The sequence below is a fragment of the Myotis daubentonii genome, chromosome 2 (assembly GCF_963259705.1).
Source record: "Myotis daubentonii chromosome 2, mMyoDau2.1, whole genome shotgun sequence".
Classification (NCBI taxonomy): domain Eukaryota; kingdom Metazoa; phylum Chordata; class Mammalia; order Chiroptera; family Vespertilionidae; genus Myotis; species Myotis daubentonii.
Genome location: NC_081841.1, coordinates 94,409,639 through 94,430,803, shown reverse-complemented (window position 1 = coordinate 94,430,803; position 21,165 = coordinate 94,409,639). Strand labels below are relative to the sequence as shown.

At 45.8% G+C, this 21,165-nt stretch overlaps 1 protein-coding gene across 4 annotated transcripts in view; it reads left to right on the top strand.

Annotated features, from left to right (window-relative positions):
• The window catches only part of TSPAN9 (tetraspanin 9), a 211,966-nt gene that overhangs the window by 17,202 nt on the left and 173,599 nt on the right, over positions 1 to 21,165 (top strand). The window contains exon 3 of one of the 4 annotated variants that reach the window (XM_059683862.1): positions 3,156 to 3,345. The exons of the other annotated variants lie outside the window; for them this stretch is intronic. The gene's annotated coding sequence lies outside the window, so the exon portion shown is untranslated. The remainder of the gene's footprint in view (positions 1 to 3,155; positions 3,346 to 21,165) is intronic. 4 annotated transcript variants of the gene reach the window in all.

Here is a 21,165-nt window from a genome sequence, read left to right as displayed (position 1 = left end):
ACTCTGAGGCCTCTGCTGCTGAAAGCAGGTATCTGGTTTGTTTGGGTTCTATAATTGAAACATTGTATCAACTCCAGCTCTGATATCCTGGCTGGCTGAAAGCAGGTTTCTGGGGTTTTGTTTAGCTTCTATATTTGTAACAATGTTTCAAACTGCAAGCTTAGAGTCCGGCAAGGCAGGCGGGGAACGTTGGTTTCCTCGGTCACTGAAGCAAGCAAGCCTCATGTTAGCTTCAAGCTGCCTGGCTGCCGGCCGCCATATTGGCTGGCAGTTAATTTGCATATTGCCCTTATTAGCCAATGGGAAGGGTAGCGGATGTATGGCTAATAACCATGTTTCTCTTTTATTAGATAGGATTGACTGTTTGCTATTGTACTATAAATTGATGATGCTTCGTTAATTTTTTTCAGTCTAGCCTAGCTGGTGTGGCTCAGTGGTTGAGTGTTGACCTATGAATCAGGAGGTCATGGTTTGGTTCGTGGACAGGGCATATGCTTAGGCTGTGAGCTTGATCCCCAGTAGAGGGCTTGCAGGGGGCAGCCAATCAATGATTCTCTCTCTCATTGATGTTTCTTGCTTTCTCTCTCCCTTCCTCTCTGAAATCAATTAACAAAAATTAAAATTTTTTTAATTTCAGTGGTTTTTTTCTCTGATTCATTTAAAATAGTTTTTTTAAATCCTCACCTGAGGATATGTCTACTGATTTTTAGAGAGAGAGAGAGAGAGAGAGAGAAAGAGAGAGAAAAACATTGATCGGTTTCCCCTGCATGGGCCCTGACCAGGGATCAAACCCACAACCTGGGTATGTGCCCTGATTGGGAATTAAACCTGCAACCTTTTGGTGTATGGAACAGTGCTCCAACCAACTGAGCCACTCGGCCAGGGCATTTTAGATAGTTTTTATTGTTCTATCTGCAAGTCAATGCTCTTTTCTTTTGCAGTGTCTAATCTGTTATTAATTAACCAAAGTCCAGGTGCACGAATTCGTGCACAGGGTGGGGGTGTGTGTGTCCCTCAGCCCGGCCTCCACCTTCTCACAATCCGTGACCCCTCGGGTAGGGTCCCTAGGCCTGGCTGGAGATCAGGGCCTATCGGGGCTTTCCTTCCCCTGGCTGCTGGCAGCTGGTCCTGCCCCTGCCACTGCCACTGCTTGCAATCCGTGCTGCGCTGCCCACCCCCCCCCCCAGCTTTCCCCCCTCCGTCACTGGTCACCTCCCTCTGCAGGTGACAGGTGTGGGGTGCGATTGCTTGGCTGGCCTGGGCCTCCCTCTGTGGGGCGATTGCTGGCCAGCCCTGCACACCCACCACAGCATCTCTGGCCAGTGGCTTGGGCCTCCCTCTGTGGGGCTATTGATTGCGGGAGGGGGGGTCCCAGATTGATCACTCTGTAGAGGGAGGCCCCGCCCACCCACCACAGCGCTGCCATGGACCTCCCTCTGTAGTTGCTGGCCAGGTGGCCTGGACCTCCCTCTGCAGGGTGATCGTGGGGTGATGGCAGGGCCCCCTGACCGATGGCATCGCACCCACCTTGGCTGGTCTGGCGCCAGTGCGTGTCATAGCGTGGTTGTCCAGACAGTCATTCTGCTGTTCGGTCATTCAGTTGATTTGCATATTACGCTTTTATTATTATAGATTCCGTCTAGTGTATTTTTCATTTCAGATATATTCTTCATCTTTATAAGTTCCATTTGAATTTTTATATCTTTCATTTCTTTCATCATGTTTATGTTTTCCTCTTCATTCTTGTGTATGTGGACCATACTTATAAAAGCTATTTTTCATTCTTTTTTTTTTCTCACCTGAGGATTTTTCCCATTCATTGCTTTTATTTTAGAGAGAGTGGAAGGGAGAGGGGGAGGGGGGAGAGAGAGATACAGGTTGCCTCTTGCACGAGCCCTGACCGGGGCTGGGGATCAAACCTGCAACCCAGGTACTTGCCCTACCTGAGAATTGAACCTGTAACCCTGTGGTGCTCTGGCTAATCACTGAGCACACCAGCCAGGGCTGTTTTTCATTCTTGTTTACTAGTTTTATCATCTCTGTCATTTTTGGGTTTATTTTGTTGACTGATTTTCTTTCTGGTTATGGGTCATATTTTTATGCTTCTTTAAATACCCGCTAATAAAAAAGTATGTTTTTATTGATTTCAGAGAGAGGATGGGAGAGAGAGAGAGAGGTATAGAAACATCAATGATGAGAATCATTGATTGGCTGCCTCCTGCACGCCCCCTACTAGGGATGGAGCCCACAATCCGGGCATGTGCTCTGACTGGGGTTGATGCTCAACCACTGAGCCACACAAGCGGGGCAATACCTGCTAACTTTTTATTGGATTCCAGATATTGTGAATTTAATGTTGTTTTATTTCTTTAAATAGTGTTGGACTTATTCTGGCATGCATTTAAATTGCTTAGGATCAGTCTAATACTTCCAAGGCTTGCTTTTAAGCTTTGTTAAGGTGGATCCAGCCTTTAATCTGGACTAATTTATCTTCACTACTGAGGCATCATCTTTTTAAGGACTCTGTCCAGTGCCCTATGTGTTATGAGGTCCTGCTACTCTTGCAGGTGAAAATGTGAATTCTTTCTGGCTCTTTATGAGCTCCACTAATTGTTTGGCTTGTTGCTTGCTATTGGTTCTTTTCTCAGTCTTGTGGAGCTTCACGCCACACACGTGCACATCAGCAAGAGGTTCAAGGGGACTCTTCTGCAGTTCTCCAGAGCACTCTCTGTGGGCAGTCTCCTCCTCTCCAGTATTGTGCCCTATAAATTCTTGCTCTGTGAACTTGACTTTCTGTTTCCTCAACTTGGTTGGGTCCATTTTGATTCTTCCTGCTGTGCTGCTGTGTGGAAGTTGCCTCTAGGCTAGTGATGGCGAACCTTTTGAGCTCGGCGTGTCAGCATTTTGAAAAACCCTAACTTAACTCTGGTGCCGTGTCACATATAGAAGTTTTTTGATCTTTGCAACCATAGTAAAACAAAGACTTATATTTTTGATATTTATTTTATATATTTAAATTCCATTTAACAAAGAAAAATCAACCAAAAAAATGAGTTCGCGTGTCACCTCTGACACGCGTGTCATAGGTTCGCCATCACTGCTCTAGGCAGTAAGTTGGGCAGTCATGGGACTCACTCTTGTTTCCTTTCTCTCAGGGAGTACAGCTCTGTGCTGCCTATTGTCCATCCTCCGAAGCAGTTGTTCATGTGTTCTGTCCAGCGTTTTAGCTGTTGAAGGGGGGCAGGTAAATCCAGTCACTATGGCTGTAAGCAGAAGTCCTGCATTCTTGGAAGACTCACTGGAGGAGGGATCCCTAGTCAGTCTCCTATAAGATCCCAAAAGCAAGTATGTTTCTTTCCTCATAGTTTTATCTGTGTGTGTGTTTTTTAAAAATCTCTCTGAGTAGGCTGTCTCCCTGAGCACAAAGATGATATGCCATTTTTCTTAGTAGCCCTTGTACCTAGCCCAGTGCCTGATAGCTCATGTTTATTGACTGAATGAATCAATGGAAAAAAAACATATGCTAACCATGCTCTGTGGTTACTTAGGAGAAAAGTACCATCCTGGGTATAAGCTCTGCTCTTGGGAATACAGACTAGACCAGCCGTGGGCAAACTACGGCCCGCGGGCCGGATCCGGCCGGTTTGAAATGAATAAAACTAAAAAAAAAAAAGACCATACCCTTTTATGTAATGATGTTTACTTTGAATTTATATTAATTCACACAAACACTCCATCCATGCTTTTGTTCCGGCCCTCCGGTCCAGTTTAAGAACCCATTGTGGCCCTCGAGTCAAAAAGTTTGCCCACCCCAGGACTAGACTCTTTGTGCTCTATGGAGCTCACCCTACATCTGCAGCATTGGGTTTTGTTCATTCTGCTTGGGACACTTTCAATTCTGAATTTATTCAGAGGAGGGTGACTAGGATGGTGTAAACTACACTACATGTGACTTGGATGAAGGATTTGGGAATATTCATTTTGTCTGGAAATTATTTTTATGGAGTGTTATAGAAAGTGGGGACACAATAATGGTTTCCTAGCCCATGCAGGGTTGGTGTGGAAGAGGAGGAATTAAACATATCCTCTGGCTTCAGAAGGCCAAACCTGGGTCCCATGGGTAGGGGATTCCAGAAGATGAGAGATTAAAAAATTTTTTTTTATTGATTTCAGAGAGGAAGGGAGGAGGAGGAGGAGAGAGATAGAAACATTGATGAGAGAGGCACATTGATTAGCTGCCTGCTGCACACCCCCTACTGGAGATTGAGCCTAAAACCTGGGCATGTGCCCTGACTGGGAATCTAACCTGGGACCTCTTGGTCCATGGGATGATGCTCAATCCACTGAGCTATACCAGCCGGGCCCAGAAGATGAGATTTGAATGTAGTTCCAGGAAGAACTTTCTTACAGGTAGAGCCTTAGGAAGTAGCAAGCTCTCAGCACTGATATTTATTGATCAGGGATTTTGTGTTTGGCATTGTAAGGTTACATATGTTGCATGAAATAATCTCTAAGATACCCTTCACCTTAATGATTCTAAATCTTACTCATCCCTTTGAACCCAATGATTCATCCCCCCTTTACAATTCTGCATCCCCAGCCTATACACACACATTCAGAAAACACACCTGGAATATGCTCCTGACTATTGTTTTGTGCCCTGATAGGGGATTGAACTTGCAACCTTGGCGTATCAGGACGACGCTCTAATCAACTAAACTACCTGTCCAGGGTGAGAATTGATTCTTAAGACAAATCTTGAGCGAGAGGGGAAGAATGTGGGAATAGATTGTTGATGGGTCTTGGGTAGGGTAATACTACTGGTACTAGACCAAATCAGCTGGAAATTATTTAATTTATTAACTGCCAGGTGCTATATGTCCTCACTATCTTCTAAGAGGCCATAGTCTAGTAGGCAAAATCTGCGCCCACCCCAAAGAAAAAGAGTTTTATCTGGAATGTAAGAAAATGGAATAGAGTATTTGAATGTAATTATTTTCACCTCCATCCCTTTTTTGCAGTGGAGAGTGTGAATATGTATTCTTTTTTTTTTAAATGGGTGCTCTTTGGTTTTTATTTCGGTAGAATTTGGCATTGTGGAAGGAAGAGCAAGTTTTTTGTTGTTTGTTTTTTTTGTTGTTCTTAATCCTCACCTAAGGATATTTTTTTTCATTGATTTATAGAGGGAGGGCAGGAAAGAGAGAGATACATTGATTAGCTGCTTCTAGCACATGCCTGGACCTGGGCGGAACAATCTGCATTATTTTGGCCTAAATCTTGAAATGTATTCACCAAAGGTTTCCTGAAGTTGTTCTCCCAGCTCTGGGGCTTTCTTCACCAATGCCTTAGCATCTGCCTTACAGTACACTTGCCCTTGATGTGAAGATAATGAAAATATATGATTTTGTCAGTATTATCTGTGGTAGCTGTTGTCTGCATGTTGTTTTAGGTCAACTAATACTTTATTCAGGATTTTCATATAATGTTGGTGATCTTTCTAATTTCTGTGTGGTTATCAGTATAGGATTTACTCATTTATGCTTTTGCATGACATTTATTGAGCACCTAATGTGTGCATGCAGGTCCTGGCAGCAGGGACTCAGTGGGGAATAGTACCAGATGTGCCCCACCATTGGAAGACCTAAAACCTGACTCAGCTAGCTCCTCAAGGCATGGACTGTGTCTGTGTAGATTCTTACCTGTGATATCCTCTTAACACTTAGGGCCCCTGTCCTGGGACTAAAAGCTGGCCTGGGGATGATGTTGGAGAAATAGATTTGGGGTCTTTTATTTCTGTAGGGCTCCCCATTATGAAAGCACCAAGGTGTATTCTAAGACATAACTTTATTGTCCTTTCCTCCTGACAATGACTTTGAGAAGTGGCTGGAATGAGGATTGTTTTTTTCAGAGGCAGCCACAGAGCTGAAAAGGACTGACAGTTTCTTAGTGGGTCTTAGGACTTGTGTTTCCGATTCTAGCCTCAGCTTGGTTCACTCTAAGTATCCTGAGACTCATTCATTTCACAAATATTTTGGGCTCCTCTGGGCCAGGTACTGTTCAGGGTCTGGGGATGCGGGGATGAAGAAAAAGTCCTGTCTTCCAGAGCTTATATTTTGGTAGGGGAGACAGGCAATAAATACATAATTACAATTTATAGTATATCAGTTGGTGATAGATACTGTAGAGAAAAGTGAAACAGGGAAGGGGGCTGGAGAATGGGATAGGGGGTCTAGGATTATGGTTTAAACAGGGTAGGCCTTACTGAGAGGTGTTATTTCAGTAGAGGTGGAAGAAGAGGTGAAGCAAGTCCTATAGATATCTGCAAGAGGTGCATCCCAGGGAAGAGGGAAGAGGATGTGCAAAGGCTCTGAGGTCCGAGTGTGTAGACCTGCCCAGTACTGCTGGAGTGAAGTGAGCAAAGGGAAGATCTTGGGATTTGAATCAAATAGGGCCTTGAAGGTCATTTTGAGGGCTTTGACTTTTATGGTGGGAGCCTGTGGAGGGATTTGACCAAGGAGAAGCAGACCTGCCTTAAATTTTTTTTCTTAAAAAAAAAAAAAGTGTGTGTGTATGTGTGTTTATATAAGACCCGAAGCATGGAGACATGGAACAGACTGACATACCTTGATGTGGGGTTGGGGGAATGAGGAGAGAAACCAAAGAACTTATATAATTATATGCATAGCCCATGGACACGGGCAAAAGGGTAGTGAAGGGGGTAGGGACTGGGAGGTGAGGGATAAAGGGGGGGAATGGGAGATATTTATAATACTATCAACAATAAAAATATATTAAAAAGTAAAAAAATATATTTAAATTTTATTTATTGATTTTAGAGAGAGAGGAAGAAAGGGAGGGAGGAAGGGACCAAGGGGGAGAGAAAGAGAGATAGAGAGAGAGAGAAACATTCATTTATTCCACTTATTTATGCTTTCATTGGTTGCTTCTTGTATGTGCCCTGATTGGAGATGGAAGCCACAATCTTGGTGTATGGTCACAACGCTCTAACCGGCTGATCTACTTGCCAGGGCGACCTACCTTACATTTCAAAAGGATCACTGTGGCCTCTGTATAGAGAATTGACTGAGAGTAGGTAGCAGCAACAGCAACAATAGTAACTTATCTATCGGGTGCTTATTGTGTGCATGCAGGCCCAGTGCAAACCCCTCATGTGCATGTCCTATTCCCGACAACTTTATCCATCTCACTTAGGAGGAAGCAGAGACTCGGCTCGAGGAGATGGCTGTCAGCTTAGGTCAGTCTGATTCAAAGTTTGTGCTCTCAACTATCGTCCAGTTTTCAGGGGCAAAGGGAGAGATTGTTTAGGTGGCATTGAGCAGATGTCCGGTGTGACAGTCAGGCTGACCCTGTTCCTGTTCTTTGGCTGCTCATAGGTGTTCAAGCTGGCCACCCAGCAGAGGGGTGAGGGACAGGCTTTCTCCTCTAACTCTCTGGCTTGGTGGAGGGGGAAGCAAATTGCTTCCAGATGGGGGAAGGCTGCTTGGGGAGTGAAATTTGTGCCCTGTCTCCAGACAGCAGTCTCTCTGGGCCTGCGAGGACCCTGTGTCTGTTTGGTATGTTAGACAAGCCCTGTTAGTTAGAGACCTGGATTTGGACTCTCAACTGGGCCCAGCACTCCAAGGCAGGCAGCAGGAGACCCCTACAGATGGTCTTCCCTCCCTAGAGACAGAACCTCTCTGTCTTTCTGAGTGAAGTCTGGGCCAAAATGCTCTGTATTTTATCTACCCCTTTTCTTCCAAGTAGCTCAGATCATTTTCAGAATGTCACTTCTCTAATCCTCATATTTATCGCTCCCTAAGGAAGTAAGGAGGATTTTCCCTTGTTTAAAAAAAAAAAAATCCTGCAAGGTGGAGATTTGGGGTCAGAGAGTGAGGCTGGGCTAGAGTGGGGGAGGAACCCAGAAGCCCAGGCCTGGATGCAGCTCACCCTGAGTGGGGAGAGAGGGAAGAGGTGACTGAGGTGAGACCCCGGGCATGTGCTGTGATATCTGGATGTGGGAGGTGACGGGGTGGTGGTACTCTGCCCTTATTAGGAACTGTCTCAAGTTGCTAATGTGGCCTTGGTGTCCCAGGGCCTTCTCTGTGTGTACTTCCATACACACATACATATTTCATGTTCATGTGACCTCTTATGTTCTCACACATACTTGCTCATATACACACTCAGGTGTACCTTTATCCTTACACATACACACGCAATACATACTCACTCTTGCACACATACTCACATGCTTGTTCATACTCCTGTTCTCACACATGCTTGCTCACGTATACACTCATTTGCCTCTATCTTCACCCTCATACACGCACATTCACCAATAGCATGCAGCAAGTGAGTTTACTCACATGCTGTTTATATTCATGTTCTCACACATTTGTATGTTTGTGCACGTGCTTGCCCAGTTCACCCATGCACACACCCTCCTACAACTACAGTGTGGTGTCTGGGGTGCATGTGTCAGAGATATATACTCCCAGCTGGGAGTTGACTTTGACATGAGATTTTGTCACAGCAGTGCAGTCCCCACAACACCAGCCTTTAAGCTACCCCACCCATCCCTCAGCTTACCACTTGTATAATAAAGAGTGAGCACTGGAGAGACTAACAACATACAGGTTCAAGTTCTGAGAGCCTCAGACTGGGAGGAGTTGTATTTATGAAATGTGAAGTGTCTGTAAAATCATCGAAGAAGGGACCTGGAGGTGGGAAGCAAGGACCTGCATTGCACCAGCCTAGGCCATGGTTCTGGGAGCTGGAGCTGAGTGCACTGCCTGACCTTGAACATATACTATCAGCAGAGCCAGACCTTGGCATGGCCCTGGGGAAGAGAGCACATTGTTCAGCAGTGTGTGAAAGGACTGTTTTGGGAAGGAAAGGCTCCTTTTTGGCTGCTCAGATCCCAGCGGGTTACCAGCAGCAGAAACCAAGCAAACAGGCCCCGACTTTGTTTCTTTGTTTTTTTTAAAAATATTTCTTTCTTCCTTCCTTCCTTCCTTCCTTCCTTCCTTCCTTCCTTCCTTCCTTCCTTCCTTCCTTCCTTCCTTCCTTCCTTCCTTCCTTCCTTCCTTCCTTCCTTCCTTCCTTTTTACATATGTCTTCTTTTTCCCCAATTGACACGCCCCCCCCCCCAACCCGCCAGCCATTCCCACCCCGGGCAAGCCCCCACCGCCCCAATATGTTTTTATTATTTTTTTAGAGAGAGAGGAAAGGAGAGGGAGAGATAGAAACATCTATTGGCTGCCTCCTGCACACCCCCCACTGGGGATTGAATTTGCAACCTGGGCATGTGCCCTGACCGGAATTGAACCGGTGATCTCTTAGTTTATGGGTCAGCTCTCAACCACTGAGCCACACTAGTCAGGGCTGACTTTGTTTCTATTTCAGAAACCTCACTGCTGCTGCTGAAGCCACCACTACAGAGCACAGAGATCGTCAGGGGGCTGTGGGACTCCAATTAGACTTGAGCTGCCAGCTGCCTCCTTCCAGGAGTGGGGAAAGGAGGCGCCAAGGGGCGGGAGGCCATATCTAGAAAGCTGCCTCCGTAAATTTGAGTTAGAGTGGTGGAGAGGCCAGACTGTTATTCATTCTTGGCTGTTTCTTCTTACCTTGACATTCAGCAAGTGAATATCTGCATGGAAACCTGTGGTCAACCAGACAGGCTGTAAGGGGTAGGAGGTAGCCAGGAGACCTGGTTGTATTCCCAGGCATTTAGCTGACAAGCCTTCATTCCCCATCTCAGCCTAGGATCTTTATGAGCTTAAAGCTCTGGCTTTCACAAGTGAGGGGAAGAGAGAAAGTCCAAATATAGAGAATTTCTCTGCCCCAGCCTGGCCTCCAGGTCCCAGGTGCCCTTCATCTGGGGCCTCTGCATGCTTGTTATTAGGTCTGGTTTCACCTTTCTGATTAGGGCACTGGCCTTATGGTGTGCTGTGTCCTGTGGGGCTGCCGGACTGCTCCAGGGACCCTTAGGTCACATCCAGAGCCAGCCTTTGCCTCCTTGTCTTCATTTGTCATGCTCAGATTGGTTGTATTTTATAGATTTGTATATCACCTTCTTGTGGAGCGATGTTTAAAACCAATCCAAATACTTGGTAATGCCACTGATGCCACTCGGGCATGGATTTTTTTGTGCCTGGCTTGAGTTTCACCTGTCGGCAAGGATTCTTGTCTGGGTCAGCAGATTGATGGATTGTGACGGCTCCCCAAGTCTTTGCAGATAATCCCGCTTCCTAGAACGTCACTGTGCTGTATATCCTTTAGTTATCCTTGAGGATTCAGCTTAGATGTCACTTCCCTCCACTAAGCACTCCTTGCTGCCCCTTGGTGGGTGGGTGCTCTTCTTAAGTAGCCCCATAGCACCAGTGAGGCTATTGAGAGGAGTGGACAGTTTTGACCCTGGAGTACAGTGGGGGTAGACAGCGAGTAACTGGCATTTACAACACCGTGGGGTACATGCACCAGAGGCAGAGTGTTGTACCACAGAGCGGTGCTCTATAATTGTTGGCCTTGCATATCTGAGAAAGTATTAATTCTTTACCCACACGGTATTGACATTCTGGCTTGCTGTAGGATTCTAGGGTAGGAGTTTATTTTTGTGCAAAGCATTGCTTAATTTTCCTTTAAATTCCAGAGTTATTGTTGAGAAATCTAATGCTATTTCAATTTTAATCCTTTGTAGGTAACATGATTTTTCTGTCTGGAGTCTCTAGTGTCCTTTCTAGTGTTCTGAAATTTCACAGGTGACCTGCCTTAATGTGGGTATACTTTCATCCAGTGCGCTTTGGAAACTTTTAATCTTGGAACACACATCATTTAGTTCTGGAAAGTTTTCTTGAATTACTTCATGATGATTTGCTTCTGCTATTTTCTTTCTTTTTTTTTTAATATATTTTATTGATTTTTTACAGAGAGGAAGGGAGAAGGATAGAGTTAGAAACATCGATGAGAGAGAAACATCGATCAGCTGCCTCCTGCACACTCCCTACTGGGAATGTGCCCAAAACCAAGGTACATGCCCTTGACTGGAATCGAACCCGGGACCCTTGAGTCCGCAGGCTGACGCTTTATCCACTGAGCCAAACCGGTTAGGGCTATTTTCTTTCTTTTTAAAAAATATGTTTTTATTGATTTAGAGAGAGAGGAAGAGAGAGGGAAGAGAGAGAGAAACATTGAGCTGAGTATGTGCCCTGACCAGGAATCGAACTGAACTGGAGACCTTTCAGTGCATGTGATGATGCTCAGCCAACTGAGCCACACTGGCCAGGACCTATTTTCTTTCTTCTTTCCCCTGCAACTCCTAGAATTTGAATATTGAGTCTCCTGGGTTGGTCCTATAATTTTACTATCTTCCCCCCTACACTCCCTTCTATTGAGGTTTTCATTTTAGTTAGCATTACTTTAATTTTTAAGCATTCCTATGTTTTCTAAATATACCTTTTTAAATACAGCATTTTGTTTTGGTTTCATAGATGCAATATTTACCTCTTATTTCTCTGGGGCCATTAATGATAGCTTTATTTTTGGGAAGAAGTGGTGTTCTTCATCATTTTCTATAAAGTGTATGTATGTTTTCCCTGTCTTTCCTGTGACAGGCTTTCTCCAGAAATCTAGTGGTCCTGGTAATCTGCTTGCATATGTGTAGGGTATTAAGCTGTGTGTGTGTGTGTGTGTGTGTGTGTGTGTGTGTGTGGCATTTGTGTGTTCTAGGCCTCACGTAGGGTGGCCTGGGTGGCCTGTTTCATTTAGGAACCCAGGAAGTTAGTATCTTGGGTGTTTTCTCTTGAACTGTGTAAATCCCTTAGAGAAGAATCATCTAATCTTCCTGGATGGTCTGAGACTAAACCTGTGCCCAGGAACCTAAGGAAGACAGGGTTGGAATCTGGGCCTCCTGTACTTCAACTTAACCCCTGTCTTCAATGTGGTGCCCTGCATTTATTTCCCTGTGTGGTTTCCTCAGCCCATAGACCTACTGCTTTGCCCTCTCCAAAGAATAAACCCCTGGGGTAAGGGAGGTACAGCCACCTGCCTGAGGGGGGTGGATGTGGGACTCTTTCTAAAGCAGACTTTAATCCTGCCACTGGCAGCCCCTCCTGCTGCTGCCATTACTCAGCCTTCTGTGGGCTCTGGGACGCTAATGCTTTCTTAGGTTTCTTACTTGTCCTTTGACCCTGTAGTCTCTAAAATTCTGTTATTATCTCCTTTTCTGCTCTCTTTGAAATCGTGGGCTTATGGTCCTAGCTGGTTTGGCCCAGTGGATAGAGCGTCGGCCTGCAGACCAAAGGCTCCCGGGTTCGATTCTGATCAAGGGCGGTTCAATTCCGGGCAAGGGCATGTACCTCGGTTGCAGGCTCCTACCAGGCCTGAGCATGCAGGAGGCAACCAATCCACATGTTTCTCTCACATTGATATTTTTCTCTGTCTCTCCCTCTCTCTAAAAGTCAATGGAAAAATATCCTCGGGTGAGGATTAAAAATAAAAAGAAAAGAAATTGTGGATTTATGCTTTAAAAAAGCTCTTTTCTGTGTTAGTGAGGCATAGGGGCAGTAGTGATGATGCACATGTTCTTGCTGAGAGCTTGGGCCAGAATGTAGTTAGTGTATTTAGTTGCTGCTGTTTTTGTTTTTAACAGACAGTGGCAGCTAACAGCAATGGGGGTGCTCCTTCCCAACTTTTGTGGGAAAGGAATGTAGGATCATTTTATTATGTACGTTTGTTGCAGAATCCCAATAATTAGAACTGTGCCAATTACGAATGAGATCCTCATGCTTGCTGGCTGAATGAATGAATGAACAAATGAACTGCAAACAGACTTGGAAACAAAAATGGAAACAGAAGCACAGTTCATTTAGGTTCCTACTCTGTTCTGATATGCAAGCCACTGAATGTAACTCAGAACCTGTTAAATGTAAAACTGTTTAACATAGCTTTTGGCTAGTGGTGGGACACTATTAACCTTTTCCTCACTTGGCTTAATTTTTCTGCCTGTAGTGGGCATGTTTTACTTGTATGACTTTTGAAGAAGAAATAAATGAAAAAGAGTAAAAATACATCTAGTTTAGAACAGAAGCATCGTCAACAGAGGCACAATCTACTGATTTCCCAACTCTTCACAGATCACTCTTCCAGCTTAGTTTCTTGCTCCATAAAACAAGTGGTTGGACCGGATACATCTCAGATTTCGTCCAAGTGCCAGTCCTGTGATTCCACTATTGTCCTCTCTTGTTTGTATTTCGGTAGTGTAAGTCTCTTGTGGAAAAGAACTGCCCCTCCTCCTTTTTTTTGACCTAGAATGACTTTTGTCTGCTCTGAGTCCTTTTCGTCCTTAAGTACAGAGCCCGAGTCCCTGTTGCTTCGGGATCATGCCCCAACTGCTCCAGGGTATGCCAGTCTCCTCTCTCCAGCCTCCGTTGGCATTTTCAGTTTGCAGGCAGGCAGGCAGGCAGAGAGAAGGATCAGGGCCAGTGGTGCTAGTTTGAATTTAAATTATGCTGCTTAGTCACTGGGTGACCTTGGACAGCTTATCTAGCCTCATCTATCTAGAGGGAACTTGTAATAAAAGTTACCTCATGGGTTTCTATGAAAAATAAATGAGCGATATGTTTAACACATGACACAAAAATAGACCCATAACAAATGATCATGGTAATAACAACAATCAGCATTTATGTGCATTTCCTTATTTACTCACAAAGTAGGTACTTTTATTATTTTTATTTTGCAAATGAGGAGACTGAGACATAAAGAAATAACTTGCCCAACGTTACAAATCAAGGAATTTAGGGATTAAGTTTTCTTTAAGAGTTTTGTGTTTGCATTTATTCCACAAACCATTATTTGAGAGCTGACTCTTTCAGATCTCAGTGCTGGAAAAAAAACAAAGTCTGGTTCTCATAAAGCTTCCATTCTAGTGTAAGCTGGTCAGTGAACAAACAGATACATGTATAATGGGCAGAGTTAAGTGTACGGGAGAAAACTAAGCAAGGTCAGGGCATAGGGAGGGAATGCCGGGGCTTAGGAGGGGTGGGGGAGAGGGGCTGGAGGAGCGGGGAGAAGGAGAGAAGACAAGTGTGTTATTTGTGTGGGGTGGGTAGGGAAATGTTGCATTTGATAGAGACCTCCAGGAATGGAGGGAACAGTCCTTTGGGAGACCTGGGGAAGTACATTCCAGGCTCTGCGTGAGTGCCATTACATTTGAGTAGCAGAGCTGAGGGCTTGGGCTTGTTTCCTCAACTTCTGGTTTTCTCTTTGAAGTCCGAGATTGCATCTTTTTCTTATTTTATGTCCTGTACGATATTGGGTAAAGAAAGCGATGGGCACTTTGTTAGGTGATTAAGAAACATTTTTCCATTGATTAATTCTCCAACCTCTGGCTGGATTAAGTCTTCCTAGGTCATCTGGCTGAGGGTTTATACACAGTTAGCACTGTCAGGTGGCTGACTCTCAGCCCTGTTCTCATAGCCTCCAGTGATTGGACCTGGGGCTGTGAGGCCGGGGGGATGGGCGGGGGAGCGCAGGCTGCCCTGCACAGCACTCTGTACTGCTGCCTTGGTGCCTTTTAGTCCTTCACCAGACCACATGCTCTGCCTACCCCACCCCTTCGTTTCTCCAGGGCCTTTGTAAATGTGGCTTCCTCCTGCTCTTTCAGGTGTTAGAGTCAAGTCCATCAGGCAGGAAGCCTTTTCTGGCCCAGGTCAGTCCCTTGTTCTGAGCTCACACAGGCTGTAGTTCTTTCCTTTATAACATTTCTCTGCATTCTAATTGGATCTCACCTGTAGGGTTGTCTCACTGGGATGTGAACTCCACAAGGAGACCCTGACTGTTACCACTCACCCCTTTCCTTCACCCATGGCTCTAGCTGCATCTAGCACAGGGGTTGGCACATTTTGCTTGGCAGGCTGGATTTGGCCTCTGGACTCCAGTTCTGCGATGTTGAGCATTCTAAATTGTGGCCTAGAGTAGGTTCTTGATAAATATTTGTTGACTGAGTAAGTGACATCTTGGGCAAGAGGTAGTGAGTTTGTGAGCTGCTGTCTTCCCTTGCTTGATTCATAATCTTTATCTCTTATCAGGTTCCCTGTAATCTGTTAAGATAGCCAACTGGTTCTTCTTTTTTTTATAATCCTCACCCAAGGATATTTTTCCATTGATTTCAGGAAGAATGGAAGTGGGGAGGAAGGGGAAGAAGGAGAGGGAAAGGGAGAGGGAGAGGGAGAGGGAAAGAGAAACACTGATTGGTTGCCTCCTGCACATGCCCCAACCAGGGCTGGGGATTGAACCTGCAACCCATGTCTGTGCCCTTGACCGGGAATTGAACCTGTGACCCTTTGGTGTGTGGGTTGACGCTCTAACCAAAGGGAAACAGGATAGTCAACTAGTTCTTTTTAAATTTTTTATTATTTTAAAAATATTTTTAATGATTTCAGAGAGGAAGGGAGAGGTAGAGAGATATAAAAACATCAACATTGAGAGAGAAACATTGATTGGCTGCCTCCTGCATGCCCTCCACAAGGGATCAGGCCTGCAACCTGGGCATGTGCCCTGACTGGGAATCAAACCATGACCTCCTGGTTCATCGGTCAATGCTCAAGTACTGAGCCACACCAGCCAGGCATCCACTATCCATTTTAGAACATTCATCACCCCTAAAAGAAAGCCCATACCCAAATAGCCATAATTGTCATTCCCCTAGTTTCTCCCTCATCCCTAGCCCTAGACAACCATTAATCTATTTTGCACCTCTATAGATTTTCCTGTTATGGGCATCCTATATCAGTGATGGCGAACCTATGACACGCATGTCAGAGGTGACATGAGAACTCATTTTTTTGGTTGATTTTTCTTTGTTAAATGACATTTAAATGTATAAAATAAATATCAAAAATATAAATCTTTGTTTTACTATGGTTGCAAATATCAAAAAATTTCTGTATGTGACATGGCACCAAAGTTAAGTTAGGGTTTTTCAAAATGCTGACACGCTGAGCTCAAAAGATTCGCCATCACTGTCCTATATAATAAAAGGATAATATACAAATTGACCCAATGGCGGAACAACTGGTTGCTATGATGCCCACTGACCACCAGGGGGCAGATGCTCAATGCAGGAGCTGCCCTCTGGTGGTCAGTGCACTCCCATAGGGAGAGCACTGCTCAGCCACAAGCAGGGCTGACAGCTGGCGAGTGCAGTGGTGGTTGTGGGAGCTTCTCCTGCCTCTGTGGGAGCACTAAGGATGTCCAACTGGCAGCTGGGGTGCGTGCCTAAGCCATCAGTAGGACATCCCCCAAGGGCTCCCAGACTGCTAAAGGGCGTAGGCCAGGCTGAGGACTCCCCCCGCCCCCGCCCCAGTGTACAAATGTCATGCACCAGGCCTCTAGTTTTTATATAAATGAAATCATACAATATGTGGTCTTTTGTTATTGGCTTCTTCCACGACCAAGGCATTTGCCACTGTGTGCAGTGCAGTGGGTCAGTATGCAGGCCCTGGGGCACAGCCCAGCTTCTTAGACCAGCTCTGTTGGTTTGCCTTGCAATATACTGATCCTTTCTAAGCCTCAATTTCCTCGTGGGTAAAAGGGCAGAGCCTGAGACAGGGAGCCTGCTCCCCTGTTCACATGACAACCCAGAAGTATTTGACAACAGCTACTCTTCGTCTCGTCACTGCTTCTACCAGCTGTCTCCCAGATCACTTCATTTCTAGACCCAACCACCCTGTTGCCGCCTTTGGACGCACTCCAGCTCGTTTGTTGTTCCCTAGACTCGGCCTGAGCCTTCCCTATTGGAGATGTACACAGCGGGCCAGAATGAGTGGTAAGCCTTTGAGGGTGACAAATTTTCACCTTTACCAGCAGGACGGTTTTATTGAAGAAGATGAGCAAGCAGGAAAAATAACTTCATTCTAACTTACGGAAAATCTGAAATTCCAGCTGCAGCATGTCCAGTCTCCCCTTCCAGCGTTCCAAGCTGACTCTAGGCAGGCAGCACAGACTGCCTTCATCGCCTGGCTCCCTGATGGGCCAATGGGTTTGCCATTGGAGTTTCCCCCACTGTCACCTCCTGTCCTGATGAGGCCAAGCAGTTGGTATATCCTTTGGGTTCAGTTTTAGAAGCTGCAGGAGGGAGATGGTGACAGGAGGCCCATTGGGAAAATAATTCAGCAAAAAGAGAACACAGGGAAGGGGAGGAATCAGAGCTTCATTTATATGTCTGATTTTTGTATCCTAAGGCCTTTCTTCTGTTGGTGGGAGAAATCCAAATGTGTTAGCAGTCCCTCTGCTGCTGCCTGTGGGGTAAAGGCCTTATAGTTTTATAATCAGGAACAGTCTAGAAACTCACAATAGGCCCAGCTTTGCCTCAAGGCAAGAACAGTGCTGGAGCCTGTGTTGGGTATTTCCCACTTGCTCAGCTTGATTCTGAGAAAGCCCATGCCTTATTTCTTTCTGTGTTCCAGGCTGATTTACATAACTTTATTCTTCTGTGGTTAGTTACTCACTCAGAAATCCCCCTGTCCATCTGTTCTGGGGTTCTGAGTCAATGGGAGTAGAATATCCTGGTAGAATTCTGGCTCCTGCCTCCTCTTGTGTCTTGTCCCAGCCTGGAGAAGGAACATAGGAGGTCAAGGGCAGAACATTTGTGGAGCCCATCATGAAGATCTGAGTACTTGGCTCTTGCAATTGGAGGAAACACTTTGGGAGGCAGTTGCTACAGGTACTGGAACCTCAGGGCTGAGAGTTTGCCTGCCAGCCTGTTACCTAATGGCTTGGGAGGTGAAGGGGATGGACCTGGGAGTGGAGGAGCTTGTGTGGTGAGAGGTAGTCCAGGAAATGGTTAAGGCTACATGTCCTGTTCAGACCCTGGCAGTCACTCCCCAGTCACGTGACCTTGGGCAAGTTCTTAAAGACCCCTTTCTCTTCTGTAAAATGGGGATAAAAAGCACCTATTTCACAAGGTTACCATGAATATTAAGTGAGTTGACATATGTAAAGCATCTAGAACCTGCCTAATATGTAGAAAGCACTATGTAGCAGGTGGGGGTGGTTGTGAGGATGATGAGGATGGTTAACCTATCTCTCCTATTAGATTATCTGATTCCCTACATCTAAAATGATTTTAAAAAAATCCTCACTCAAGGATATGCTTATTGATTTTAGAGAGGAAGGGGGAGAGAGAGAGAAAAAGAGAGAGAGAGAAAGAGAGAGAGAGAGAGAGAGAGAGAAACATTGATTACATTGATTGGTTGCCTCCTTAATGCATCCCAACCCGGAACCGAACTTGTAAGCTAGGTATGTGCTCTGACTGGGAATCGAACCTGCAGCTTTTTTTTTTTTTTTAATATATTTTATTGATTTTTTTTTTTTTTTTTTACAGAGAGGAAGGGAGAGAGATAGAGAGTTAGAAACATCGATCAGCTGCCTCCTGCACATCTCCTACTGGGGATGTGCCCGCAACCCAGGTACATGCCCTTGACCGGAATCGAACCTGGGACCTTTCAGTCCGCAGGCCGACGCTCTATCCACTGAGCCAAACCAGTTTCGGCGAACCTGCAGCTTTTTGATGTATGGGATGATGCCCAAGCAACTGAACCACCCAGCCAGGACTTAAAAAAAATTTTTTTTTTTAATCCTCACCGGAGGATATGTTTTTATTGATTTTATTTTATTTTTTTAATGTTTTTGTTGATTTTAGAGAGAGAAAGGGAGAGGAAGACAGAGAGAAACATCTATGAGAGAGAAACATCTATCAGCTACCTCTGACACACTTCCTACTTGGGATCAAACCTGCAACCTGGGCATGTGCCCTGATTGGAAGTTGAACCTGTGACCTTTTGGTGTACAGGATGCTGCTCAATCAACGGAGTCACATTGGCCAGGGCACTTTTTTTTTTTTTTCTTAATGGAACAGGGCACACAGTCTATATTTATTGACAAGTATTTTAAAAATTTCTCAGCTCAACCCCCTGCGTTTGCTCTTAGAACCAGTAAGCCTCTGTCTACCACTCCTGTCCAACATGGCTTCACTACTCCCAGCCATTGAGTTGAGAACCAGCCTTGGGCTGACTGTCAGGTAGCAGCAGACAATCTAATTTCCTTGCCTTAGCTTCCTCATTTGTAACCTGTGGGAAAACATTTACCCTCTACTTTCTTTCTTCCTCCCAGCGCCCTCCAGAAATGAGAATCATGTCAGGTGACATCTATTAAGCATGGCAAGTTGGGTACAAAGGCAGAACTATGGTGGATGGTATGGGAGAGCTCGGGGCACGGGGCAGAGGTATTGGACTGGCCATCAGAAACCTCTGTGGTTTGGAGTGGGATGAAATGGAGCTGCACACCCTCCTTAGGGTGCTGTGATCAGTTCCTTGCTGATCAGACGCATGCCCCTCAGGTTGTATCACCCACAGGGAAGGAGGTGGGATGTGGTTTAGAAAGTCAGTCACACATGAACTTTCTCCAGGCTCATTCTCTGACTCCAGGTGGACAAGCAGCTATGCTTTTTGCTCTCAGGATACTTACAAAGGGGCAAGAGATGGTTTAATATCAGGAAGAAAGTCTCAATGACATGAATAACCATTGCTCAATGCTTTTCTTTATGCATCTATTTTGTAAAATGAGGAAAACAAAGGGGCTCATTACTGCTCCCCCCCCCCCCCCACTCCCAAGTTATGTAGTGGGATGTGCCAGAGAAGGGATTTAAACTCAAATCTGGGGGTTCCAAAGTCTGTGTTCTTTCCAGGTCGGAAAACATGATTCTGGACCCCGCAAAGACTGTTGTAGTTCCCAGGTCTCTCTTCTGCCCTTCTGGAGTATTGTTGTGAAAGCCTCTCTCAGCCATGTGATGTTCGTGTGTTCTTTTTTCTGCTCAAAGTCTCAGCCCTTCCCCACTTCCCCCTTCATTTTGGCCAGCCGGCCTAGGCCCTTCAGGGATGTGGGTTTAACCTGTGAACCTCCCCGAGGTGAACACATCCCATACACTTCTCTGGTGGCCAGAAACTTCCGTGCCTTTCTTCCCTCCCTTCAGTTTACCTCTTGTGACTTGGGAGGAGAGTGAGCTCTTAGCAGGTGAGAGAAACCTGTACTAAAAGGTGTGAATGACTTTGGGCCTTTGTTCGAAGTGTGGATTTTCTAAGACCCCCTTGGGGAGGTGAGATATTGTGACAGTGTTGATGTGGCTCTGGTGGTATTCCTAGGTGAAAAGATGGAATGCAGTGACTGAGGCTTTGTCCTGTCCCTGAAAGTGCACTGGCCTGGCTGTGGGGGCCCTAGAGTCTGGTGTCAGTGCACTGACAGGCTGATTGACCTTGGGCCCATCACTCCCTGTTCTGGACCTCCCTGCCTCTCTGTAACATGAGGGGTTTGTTCCAGATGGTCCCTCAAGTCCTTTCAGCCTACAAAGTTCTACAACTTAAGATGACTCCATTAGGAAATACAGAACCCAAGCTCTCTTTCTTTCCCCTGTTGCCGTTTTAAAGCTAAGGTTTACTTTTCAGCTCATGTTAATTAGAAAGCTTTAGTGCATGCTTTGGAAGGAGCTGGGAGAAATTCCAGGGCTCCTGAGACATCAAGGGTGGAAAGTTTCCCAGTAAGGACAAGTTCAAACAGGATACCCCTAGGGTCTGGGGACAGGATACAACCTTGGCTGCTCATTTACCTAAGGGAACACAGCTCAGTGCTTTGGGACCTGCCCCAAGCTGCCTAATTAGCACCTTTGTGTGGCAGAAACCCAGCAGGCCAGCTGTTCCAGAGCCCCCTCAGCTTAGGGACCCTTGCGTACCAGCAGCCACAACCTTCCTTCCCAGCCCACTCTCCCACCTCCCTTGCCTTTCAGTTATCCCCTCTCCTCCAGCTGCACCAGCCCACACTGGCCCCAAGTATACTTTCCAGCCATCTGGCCACCTTCTTTCACTCAGGCCAGCTCTGTCCCATCCTCATCCTCAACCTGTTGATGTCACCCCTCATCCTCTCTACCTGTTGATGTCACCCCCCATCCTTTTGTGCCTAGTCTTCCCTTACCTCCCAGACTAGGCTGGGGTAGGTGATAGGTAAGGGAGCTGAGCTTGGCACAGGGCCCGGTCCAAGGAACATAATGTAAACTGGACTACAGGGCAGTGGGGGAGGAGGAGCACATCCACGGACCAGTTCACATTGAGTAGT